Raw genomic sequence first — 11,221 nt, forward strand, 5'->3', positions numbered from 1 at the left:
GTCAGGGAGCAGAGAGGGACAGGAGGGTGGCATGGCCCATCCCACAGCCCTGAGCAGGGCTGGCCAGGGTTGGCAACCAACGGAGCTCAGGGGGGCAGACAAGTTCATGGGGATGAGACAAGTCCAAGGCAAGGCAGAAATTCAGGTCAGCACGTGGGTCACTGCCCGGATGAACAGGCACAGCAGGGCTGGATGTGCAGCCCAGCAGAGCTGGCAGGGACCGAGGGCCCCACGCCTGGGCCAGGGGGGCCCAGGGCTGGTCACGCCAATTAAGGGCTGTCAGTGCAGTCAGGGCCCTGACATGCACATCTGGTAGCAATTGCTGCTGTGTTTAAATCCGAAACTCAGATCCTTGCAGAGCCCAGGATCTAGCAGAGGAAGTGGTTATGCCTTTCAGCAAAGGTCTAGCGTTTCTCCTGGGTTGGACACTTGATGCAGTTTGCCTGTCTCACTCCAATCAGTTGCCTTGGATACAAAGTCAAATATTCAACCTCTAAAGATGATACCTAGGTCTCCTGTTTTACTCCCAGAGTCTCTCTTCTCAGAAGGGTGACATTCTCTGGGCACTGGAGCATTGCCCTGGGGCTCCTGTGCTCACTCTGAGGCCCAGGTCTAAAACCTGCTGGTAGATGTGCCATGGAGCCCCTGCTCCCACCTGCTGTCCTGTCTGTGTGCTGTGCACGAGCACAGGTTAACGTCCTGCTAAAGGCACCAAAATAGAACAGCATTTCAAGGTCTTGTTCCCTTGCAAGGCTGAGGTCAGTGGAACTGGTCTAAGTAATGCTCCCTCCATCAGATGCCAAACATGGCTCTATCCAATTGGCTTTACCAAGATGCTGTTAGCACAGGAGTTGGCCTTGCTTCTTTCTCTTGTCTTCACATGTAAGGAGAGCTCGTGAATGTTCTTTGCAGCTCCTCTTAAGGGCCATGAGAGAAAGAAAGGGCTGAACTATAGGCCAGCTTTGTACTAACTCAAATTGAGAGTGTCTTTTTAGTGTTAAGTAACTGTTCTTAAAAGTTGCAAATCCAAATTTTCCAGACATACTAATCAGCATTGTGACCACACTGTGCTACAGTGAAATAAGGTATAAGTGAATTAGCTGAGCTGCAGAGAAGCTGCAGGATTTTGCAAAGCTGGACTGAGCAGTCTGCTCCCTGTTGGGAGCACTCCTCTGTGCATCCCTGTGTTGTGCCTTGCAAAACCTGGAAACTCTTTGACAAGGGAATATCTTTTTGGTCTATGTCTGTGCTGTGTGATGCTTGGTGCTTTTCTGGGGGTCTGGGCCAACACTGCTCAGAGCAGTAATAATTCTCCCTCCTGTTACTAAATTAGGACTTGAGATCATTCTTTCCAGCAAACAAGAGTTCCTAATCTTTCAAGAGATTATGTATTGGCTGCCACCCCTCTGCACCCCCTCCTGCCCTCCTGGGGCACCCCTCTGCCCCAGATGCAGAGGCACAGCATCCTTGCCTCCCTTAGTTCTGCTGAAATTCCTTCTCTAACTTTGCCCCAGACTCCTGTAGCAGTTTGCTCTCCTGGAACCTTTCCACGGTGCTGTTGTTCCTGTGGCCCTGCTCACCCTCCCTGTTTCAGGTCTCCCTTTCCTGCTTTCTTGGGCTGTAGCTGTTTCTTCCTTGTCCCACTTCATCCGCAGAGCTCTGCTGTGGGGACAATCAGCTGTGGTGGCACTGCTTAAGCATGGCAGTGCTCAGCTGAACTTTCTGATGCTGGGGGGGAACTAGTGCAGATCTTGCTGACTACTCAACAGTCTAAACTTAAAAAAACATAGAGATATTATCATTGAAAATGCATAGTTCTGATGGAGGCTCATTAAAAACAAGCTAGGAAAATCTCACATATAAAAGATAACCACATAGTAGATCGTGGTGATATTCTGAATATGATTGTTTCTTATTATGCTATGGCTGCCCATTTTAAGAATAATACATAGTTATTTTCTTGGTCTTAAATGGTAGTGTGGGGATATCACGAACCTCCCAAGTAAAAACTTTAATTAAAAAGCAAACATTAATCTCCAAGCAGTAGCATCTGCAGTGTATTGCAAGATAAGGCTTCACCAACCTGAAGAACTAAGCACAATTCTAATTAAATCAGGGGAAAAGATGATGAACTAGATATATGATTTATTTAAGGATAGCAGTTATATAAGATATCAAAGATCTCACAGTTGCTATCTGATGGGAAATGTTGCTGCCAGATCTCACAGACTATTTCCAGGGAGTGAAATCCTTGTTCCCCTGGTTCCAAGTACTGCTGTGATTTTGCGTTCCGCGGGGTCAGGACTTTGCAGTGGCTCTCTGTTGGACGTGGGAGCCCCCTTGGTCCTGCTGGAAGCTGCAGAAGATCCAGCAAGGAAGCAATGTGTTCCCATGGCATGAGGAACCACCACACTGCATGTGCTGCCGCTCTTCCAGTGAGGTACCAAGTCCTGACTATTTATGGTTATTTAAGGTCCCAGCACACCTTTTGAAAATTAAGTCTCTTAATCCCTGTATGCTGGCCAAAATCTATTATAAGTGGTGCCACTCAGCATTTCCTGTATTGTCCCAGATAGAGATAGTGTTGCATCCTGTTTCAGACTGCATGCTGGGCTCCTCTGTTTTGGAACAGCTGGTATTTTCCAGAAACACCACGCTGCACTGATGTGTGAAGTGAACTCTCTGTATCCCTCCTTGTGTCACAGGAATGGAATGAGGATTAATTAATTATGACCAAATCATGATCCCAGTGAAATCAAAAGAAGGGTTTTTTTCCATGGTTATCATGAGGGCCAGGACTGGCTTCTGTGTGGATGCTATCTCTTCGAGATGCCTGCACGTAAAAACAAAGAAAAATGCAAAGCATCACCTTGTTGAAGGTGTCTGTATAGTGAGAATTCCTTTAGCTGAAGAGGAGAATGCATTTTAACAGCTGTTTCCTCAAGAGTTTAGTTACTTGTCACAGCAGGCATTATTGTGCTCGAGGAAATTCTGGTTTTTTGAATGTGGCTTTAAGCATGTGGTGCTGGCTGGCATTTGTGGCTTTGCATGTCCTGTGCATTCAAAACATACTTTGTTATGCTTCCAGGGCTGGCTCCTGCTCTTTCCCAGAACAGCTTATGCTGTGGAATTGTATCTCAAAAGCCAACATATGTTCTTAAATCCAGCAACAGTCCAACTTTAAATATTGGAAAAACATTGAATACTGAACAACAATAGCTGCAGGTTATTCTCTATGACCCAGTGTTAATTATTTTGGGTAAACAAACAGGATCTATAAAAGAGCAATTCTGGATAGATTTCTAGGAGACCGCAAAATATTTCTTGCTTAGATCTTCTGTCACATGTCACTTATGATGTCACATTTAGAACTGTAAATCCACTTACAAGTTGGACAAATGATATCACTGAAAAACATTTTTGGAGGATCACCTAACTTCTTCCATGCAAATATAATAATAGTACATCTCTCATGCAAATATAGGAAAGAGTGGTCATGAACTATTTTGGGAAAAGGGTACTCACAGATGGACATAGAGAGAATATGCAGTCAGAAACAGAGGAGCAGAACAGTAATAAATATTATTAAAGGTGGGTATGGATGAAGATTATCCTATTCCTGCAAGAAAATTATCAAATTAAACTTGGAAAAATGTTGGTACATTCACAACACAAATCATGTGCTTTTCTGCAAAGAAGCAGTAAATGAAAAATAGAGGATATGTGTCATCCATACTTTGTAGTGTTGACTTCATTTTCTCAAGTATGTAGAAAAGGTTTTGATGTGTGTATATTAATATTTCTCTGTTGGCTAAAGACTAAATTGAAACAAAACACAGCTAAAAGCTTTTCTGGAACTTGTAAGTGTTCTGCTCCAGTTTGCTCAAGTCCCACAGTGTTAAACTGCATTGTTTGGTGTCATCTCCCATGGTAGTGCAGTTATCCCTTCCCTGGCTCCAAAGCCCAAACTGGACTGTAGATGAAAAACCTGGTTTAATATTATCCATGGCTGCTGCTGCCTGCCATCCTTTCTTTTCTAAACCCAGGAAAGGACTCTGGATCTAGAGAGTGCCCCTCTGAGTGCTTGAACTGCAAACATGTCTCTAAAATCTTTGGGGTTTTTAAAAAATATTTGCACTGACTAAAGTTTTGCTTTGATTTTTCAGAGTATGGATTTTATACATCCCCCAAGGACCATGACATTTCCCAAGAAAAGTAGAATCTGTGTTTACTATGAGATACAAGAACTTTATCATTTCTGTAATGTAGAATTTTGCAAGATTGAATTTAAGAGTGTTGGCAGTAGATACTTTCTGAGAAGAAAAATATGGAGCTGAAAAAAGAAAAAAACAATTATGTTTATTTAACCGATTGGTAGCATTTATGTATTTTGTCATTCAGGTATTGGTGCAGAACAAAGTAATATTGGGTAGAATTAGGAATGCAGAAACTCTCCTTCAGCTATCCAGGAAGATGCCCAGCCCAACTTGCAACCCAACTGAGGCCTTTAAAATGGAGTTTCTCATCAAAGTATTCCTGGTATCTTTCTTCGTGGGAGATGTAATCTTGTTAATCTATTGTCAAATAGCTATTTTTTACTTTTAGAGATCTGAGCTTTTAATGTAGTAAAACCAGCATGATTTATGGCCCCCTGGCTTCACTTTTATCATTGATTAATTATTGTAGTTTGGCAAGATTTAGACAAAGAGACTGGTATAAGTCAAGGTCTTTAACTTTTCTTTAACTTCATTTGAAAGTGATATAAGTTAAGGCCAGCAGGGTTTGTTGGTTTGTGTTTTGGGGGGATTTTTGGTTTGGTTTTATTGTTTTTCTTTTCTAATGCATTTTGGAAGCATAAAGACATTATCCTACCTCCTAAATGCATCTCAAATGTTTTCCATAGGACAGACTGCAAGGTGACAAGCTCAACACTTTTTTCAGAGAATGGTGCAAAATACAGCTTTTGTGGTGACAAACAGTTTTCTTCACAAATGAAAATTATCCCTGTCTGTGAAAACCACCCACAGCTGATGTCCTGGGCCCTGCCAGCTTCCAATCCCTGAGCCAGATCTGACTTCTCTGGAGTCAAGGTATTTTTCACAACTGGAGGAGAAAAACCTTACGCTGTGGTGCTGCTCGTGTCTTTAAGAGCCCAGGTAAATTGTTTGAGGTACTCACCACTGCACCTCCACCATCAGGTTTTCTAAGTAGGCTTGAAATCCTGTGTGGCTTCATTTGCTCCTGGCACTGTCAGTGCTGCTCAGCCCTTGGAGAATTCATCCAGGCAAAGGATCCACACACCTCAGCCCACAAGGAAATACATAAGCCTTTGGGCATTCCTGGAAATGAATGAGACCTCTGGTGTGCCCAGGAAATGTCTTCTCTTTCCAGTTGGGCCAGCAAGGAGCTGATTACAGGTTATAGTCCACCAATGAGTGAGTCCCAAAGAAACACAGAATGAGGTATTTTGCACCAGTCCAAGGTACAAATTCCCACAAGCAGCCAAGGCAGCAGTTCTGGAAAACTAAAATACTCTGAAATGTCTGGCCCCAGCCTCTCTCTGTAGTGTTTTCTTGAGAGACAATGGGGACACAGTGATGAGTGAGAGGTAGCTGTGGGATAAAGACCTGCCTGCTGGCACACAGGCTGTGGGAGAAGGGCAGGGGGGAAACAGGGTGACTTGGAGAAGGACAGGCTGAAAAAAGAAAAAAACCCATTTCTCACTACAGTCTCCAGGAACATCCCACATTTCCTTCTCATTCGCTCCCCTGGCTCCTGCTGCTCTGCCCTCCAGAGCAGCTGCAATGAGCCTGGGGGGAGATTTTCCAGCTCCCCTCCTCTTTCTGCCCCAGTGCAGCAGAACCCCCTGCCCAGCTCAGAGCCACAGCAGACACTGCTGCTGTCCCAGAGAGCCCCACACAGCCAGCACAGCACAGTGGGCTGATAGGGAAGGCAGCCTTGAAAATGCCACTCTGTGGTTGCTTGGAAATGAAATCCAACTTTAGTATTATTTTTGAGCTTAGATTTTTGAATCCAAAATTCCATCTGACGGAAGAGATGGGTATTTAAACAGATGTCTGCAATTTCTTGAAAAAATAGAGATTGAGTTACAGATGGTAGAAAGGGCCTGAGAATTAAAAACTCCCGAGCTACAAGAAAATTTACATGTGAGGAAAATGTTTTGCTGAAATGTATGGTCATACAATTCTGCATGTTTGAAAATTAAGCTTTTTCACCAAAAATGTGAATATCTTTTCCCTTTCCTATTATCTGCTTCTCTGCTGCAGCCTTGGCTGTCACCATCATTGTGACAGCCAAGTCGCAATATGAGATTCCTGTTTCTAACAGACAAGACATAGAGCTCTCTCCTTCTCCTTTCTCTTGTATAATTTGGCCTGCCAGGACCAACAATTTTGATCTGAATTAGTTTAAAAGAAAACTAATCTGCCCTGTTTGCATAATCGGTGCCTGATTGCCCTAACTCCCATTTTATAAAATGCAAATAAAAGGAGTTTTATGATATATGCCTGGAAGGAAACCACAGTCAAAATCTGTATTTGCAGATGAAATGGAACCTTTTTTCTTCTCTGGGGACTTAAAAAGAAAACCCTCAAAATAAATTTTGAGTGAAAAAGCTGATAACTTCTAAAGTGCCATATGAAATGCAAAGCACTGCATATTGGAAGGGAAAAATTGAACGTATTTGGTACAGTTTTGAGGAGCAAGTCAGGATCCATCTCATCATCTGGGAGACCTGTACATGCCTTTGAGCAGCTTTATGAAGACTTTCAATCATGCATGTGTGCTCAAAAAAGCAGTATTTTTTTGTGCATATGCACAAGTAAATAGACTCAAACACAGGCTGTAAGGACACTCAATGCAGTGCTCCTCACCTGCTCTGCAGGGTCTTGCTCTGTCCCCTGCCAAACCAGTTCAAATTAGCAAGATTCCAGAGCAGGACAGCAACACCCACCACACACAGAGAAAAGCTCTCAGGTGACCAAGCTCATTTCCTTTGCAGTGGAGTGGACATAATGAGTGTCTACATCAATGAGAACATTAAGGAGAATTGGGATTATCTGTTTGTCTCACCTGGGAAGTATGAAGAAGAAAGGTCTGATGAGGGAACAAGGTTTGCTCCTAGTGTGGGACCAGCCCTACAAATGTTCAGGATCAGTGTGCACTCCTGGGTGTGTCCCAAGCTGGATTTCTAGCAGACCAAAGCACACAGGATGCCCAGAGGATCTGTCCTGTTGTGCATTAATGCTGACAGATGCTCTCTGACTCTGCCCGTGGTCAGCATCTTGCACTCCATCAGCCTCTCACAATTTTGTAGCCTTCAACACCTTGCTGGGTACTCACATCCAGGCTGGAGTCCTGTGGTGACTGTAGGGCAGTGTTCTGGTTTTGCTGGTTTTCTTTATTTGTCCAGGTGTTCTCTCTCTAAGATCTTACTTAAAATTATTTTTGGTTGGCCACATTTGTCTTTATTGAGAAGGCAATATATACCACAGTGTGACAGTGACAGCTCTTTGCATTTACATAAACATCTGCTTTGATTTGGTACTCACATATTTCACAAGACAACTCTTAAAAAATTGAAGTAGAAACTGGGCATGAACCTTCTATATCTCCAGTTAGACAGGTGCTTCCTTGTATTAAGTAAATATAAGGATAAACTGCAAAGAATAATAAGAGAACATGCAACCCATTTTAAACTAGATTGACAAATTGCTTCTAAATTACTTTCTCCCTTTTTTTTTTTCTTTTTCTTTTGAAGACACAGAAAGTAATCCTATTATTTTGGCTTATTCCTGAAGGAGACTGGAGACGAAAACTAATTTTTTCTTAGAAATCAGATGTCTTACTGGAGGACTTGTTGAAGGTCTAATGTTTATTGTGAGCTCTGACATTTTAATTGAAAGGACAAGAGTGTTCATTATTTTAAGCAAATATATCTTTTGTCTTAATTATTTATTAGATATCAGATTAAGTAGGTTTTAAAAACAAATACTGTAAATCAGAGTGTTTTCAACAAAATGATTTTAAATCCTTTCTTTTCTCAGTTGCTCACCTTTAACATTTTATATCCAGTGATATTATAATTACATTAGTTATCCATTTGTCAGGAGATTAAAACAGCAAATTCTCTGTTTCAAATGTAAAAATCAAGAATTCCCCCAAGCTTATTTTGGTTAAACTCCTGGATAACATTTAAAGCTAAAAAACGGTTGGCTATTTGTCACAGGGCAAAAAAAAAGGAAATGGCACAGTTCTGGAGTAAAAAAATGCAGATTTCATCAGTCTACTTGGAAAAAAGAGAAAATCACAGCACTGAATATTTTATTTAATACTATCCACCATTGGAAATAGAGAGAAAACTACCTTGAAGTATAATAGTTTTAAAAGACCGAACAGCAGGTTTTCTGCAATAAAATTACATCTAAAATAAAATAAAATAGAGTGGCAGGAGACAACAATAGTGAAAAGCAAACAAAAGGAGAGAACAGAAACACTGAGAGAGAGGAAGAGCCCAGTGAGCTCTTTGCTTTTCAGAATGCTGGGTACATAGCCACGGTTGTTATCTGAAAAGGATATCCACCCTGTATCTAGGAATCAAAAAATTGTATCTTTAGGAGGCCTGTGGGAACAGGAGAGATTTCTCATTTAAAGAAGTTAGACCCATTTACAGAATGTGGATATTTTTATTGCTCAGCTTGAATCCTACCAAGGGATCCTGTGCCTTCAGTATTTTGAGTGTTCCTAAGCGTGCCACAGCAATTTGGGCACACTTGTGAATACTATATGAGGACTGAATTACCCTCCCTGACACATCCTGTGCCTGAGCCAAAGGCACATTTCATTTCGGAAATGAAAGATCAAGTCACATATGAAGCTTGAGAACTGATTAATTGTGATAGCATATTTATAGTTCTCATTTACAGAGAACTGAAAATAACTTAAACAACTGGAATACTAAATGACACAAAAATAATGTAAATCAATGGCAACTATACACGAACTAGGACAGTGACGGTAGAGAGGTTCAAGATGGAACTGTCTGTAGAAAAGTGGCTTAATTCAATATTGTCATTGTTATAGTTTGCATGAGATCTGGGCCTTACTTGAACCCATGAGACTTTTACCATTGACTTGAAGTGAGGACAGGGCTTCATCCTCTTTTTGGCAGAGGAAGGAGGACCACAACTGTGTGCCACACTTCAGAAAGAGGAGTATCTCATCCATTTGGAGGAATAGTGGGAATTTCAGATGAAGGGACTGCACTTACAGAAGCCCAAATAGGAGCAGAAAACTGGGTTAACGTGCTGTCTGCCAGGGAAAATGTCTCAGGGTACTGGAGAAATTGGACCAAAACCCTCTCCCAGAAGACAGTTCTGCAAAGAGCATGAATGAAGTGGGAAGACCTTATGAACAAAAGCAATATACAAAATTTTCTATCACGTGAATTTCACAAGCAATTATGCTTCCATAAACTTAAGCTTTATTTTTATAAATAAAAAAGGGGATGAAAGCACAGTCTTGAATGCAAAATTGAAAAATTAGAAAATGCTAAGGCAAATGCAGTTCCAATTTCCAATTCTCATCATGACACACATAGTGAGTGCATTACCCCGTTTTGATCCAATTCCATTAGATACTTGTAAGTCTCATGCAGCACTGGTTCATAAAACACAGCTTTTGGATACTGACCAAAATGAGCTAATTAATCAGAGAGGACCAAGACAATTTCTCTCTGATGAATGGAGTATGTAATTTAACAAAATGAGGTAAATGGTGTAAAAACAGTGTCATAAAATGCTCAGATTCATGGTGAGAATTTTTTCCACGAGATTTTTAGGCTGCTGTTTTTACCTTCAGAGAATGTTACCCCTCACTGTTTCCCCTAGAAGGGAGGGATGGTCACATCAAAGCAATGTTCAAGGATGCAGGTTATCATGAACATGAAAGGTTTGTCACTTTTGCCATCTCAGAGGAAATGGAACCTCACCTTCAGCTGGCAGAACAGTACATAGGAACCTTTGATATCAGTGATTAGGTAAGGAGTGAAGTCTCCTTCAACACCCACAGTACCCTCTGAGCTTGGTAAAGAGAGCAGGTATATTGGAGAGTGTCATCCCATAGCCTTGTGAAAATGTCTGTATACCTCACCCTGCTCCTTGTTCCCCCCAATCACAATTGGAGTGTATGGCATTGAAATTCCATTTTGGTGTTCCAGACAGGAGGAAATAGTTGTCTGTCCATAGCTAGAAGGTGTTTGGTTGCAGGTTAAGTTTTTCTTTCAGGATTCCCATGAAGTCTCCAGGTATACCATACTAGGGACACCTCCACTTATTACAGGCAAAGTTAAAGCAAGTGAACATAAAGCCTTTCCCACAACTTCTAAACTTCCTTGGAAAGAAAGAATAAATCAATGTGAGATTAAAAAAAAAAAAAAAAAAAAAAAAAAAAAAAAAAAAAAAAAAAAAAGAGGGGGGATGAAAATATTCACTCTTGATGGCAGAGTATTAATTATAACTTTGTGTGGGTGAAGTTAAAAGCCTGTCTTATGTGTGAATTGGGCGTTTTTTCTCCATGAAAGAGTAAGTGTGTCTGTGTACACAGTGCTGTGAACACCCGAACGAGCAGGTCCGCGGCTCTGCTATGGATTTGTGTCCTGTGATTGCCGGTCAGATGCCAGTGTCACCCTCGTGCCTGGGTAACCATTACGCAGCTCTCCCACACTGGTCCAATTTTTCCTTCCCTGGTTAGGAACCGGCCCTCTTTTTATTTTCACTAAACCACATAATTTTGGGAACCCTGTGTGGCACAGACTGGCAGTGAGGCTGAGAAGGGCCAAAGGACATTCAATCCTCCCCACGGGATTCACATTTCTGGGCAGAGCAGGCTGGTGCTGGCTGGGTGCGGCCCCTGACCGGGGCTGCGGGGCTGGGTCTGCCGGGGCCGGCGGCCAAACGGGGCAGACACGGCGCTCCCGGCCCGCGGGAACGCGGATTCGGACCGTGAAAAGCCGCGGGGAGGGCGTGACAGTGGGAGACAATCGCCCGCTCGTGTTTCACCGGGCATCCCCCGGCGTGGCATGGCCTCCAGCGGGAAGCGCATCCCCGCGATCCGCGCTCGGGGCGCGCCGTGCCCGCCCGCGGAGCCGGGGCTGCCGGCGGGGCGCTCCCGGTGCGGGGCAGCCGCTCCCGGGCAGCCGCTC

This window comes from Prinia subflava, chromosome 15 (genome assembly GCF_021018805.1).
Source record: "Prinia subflava isolate CZ2003 ecotype Zambia chromosome 15, Cam_Psub_1.2, whole genome shotgun sequence".
NCBI lineage: Eukaryota > Metazoa > Chordata > Aves > Passeriformes > Cisticolidae > Prinia > Prinia subflava.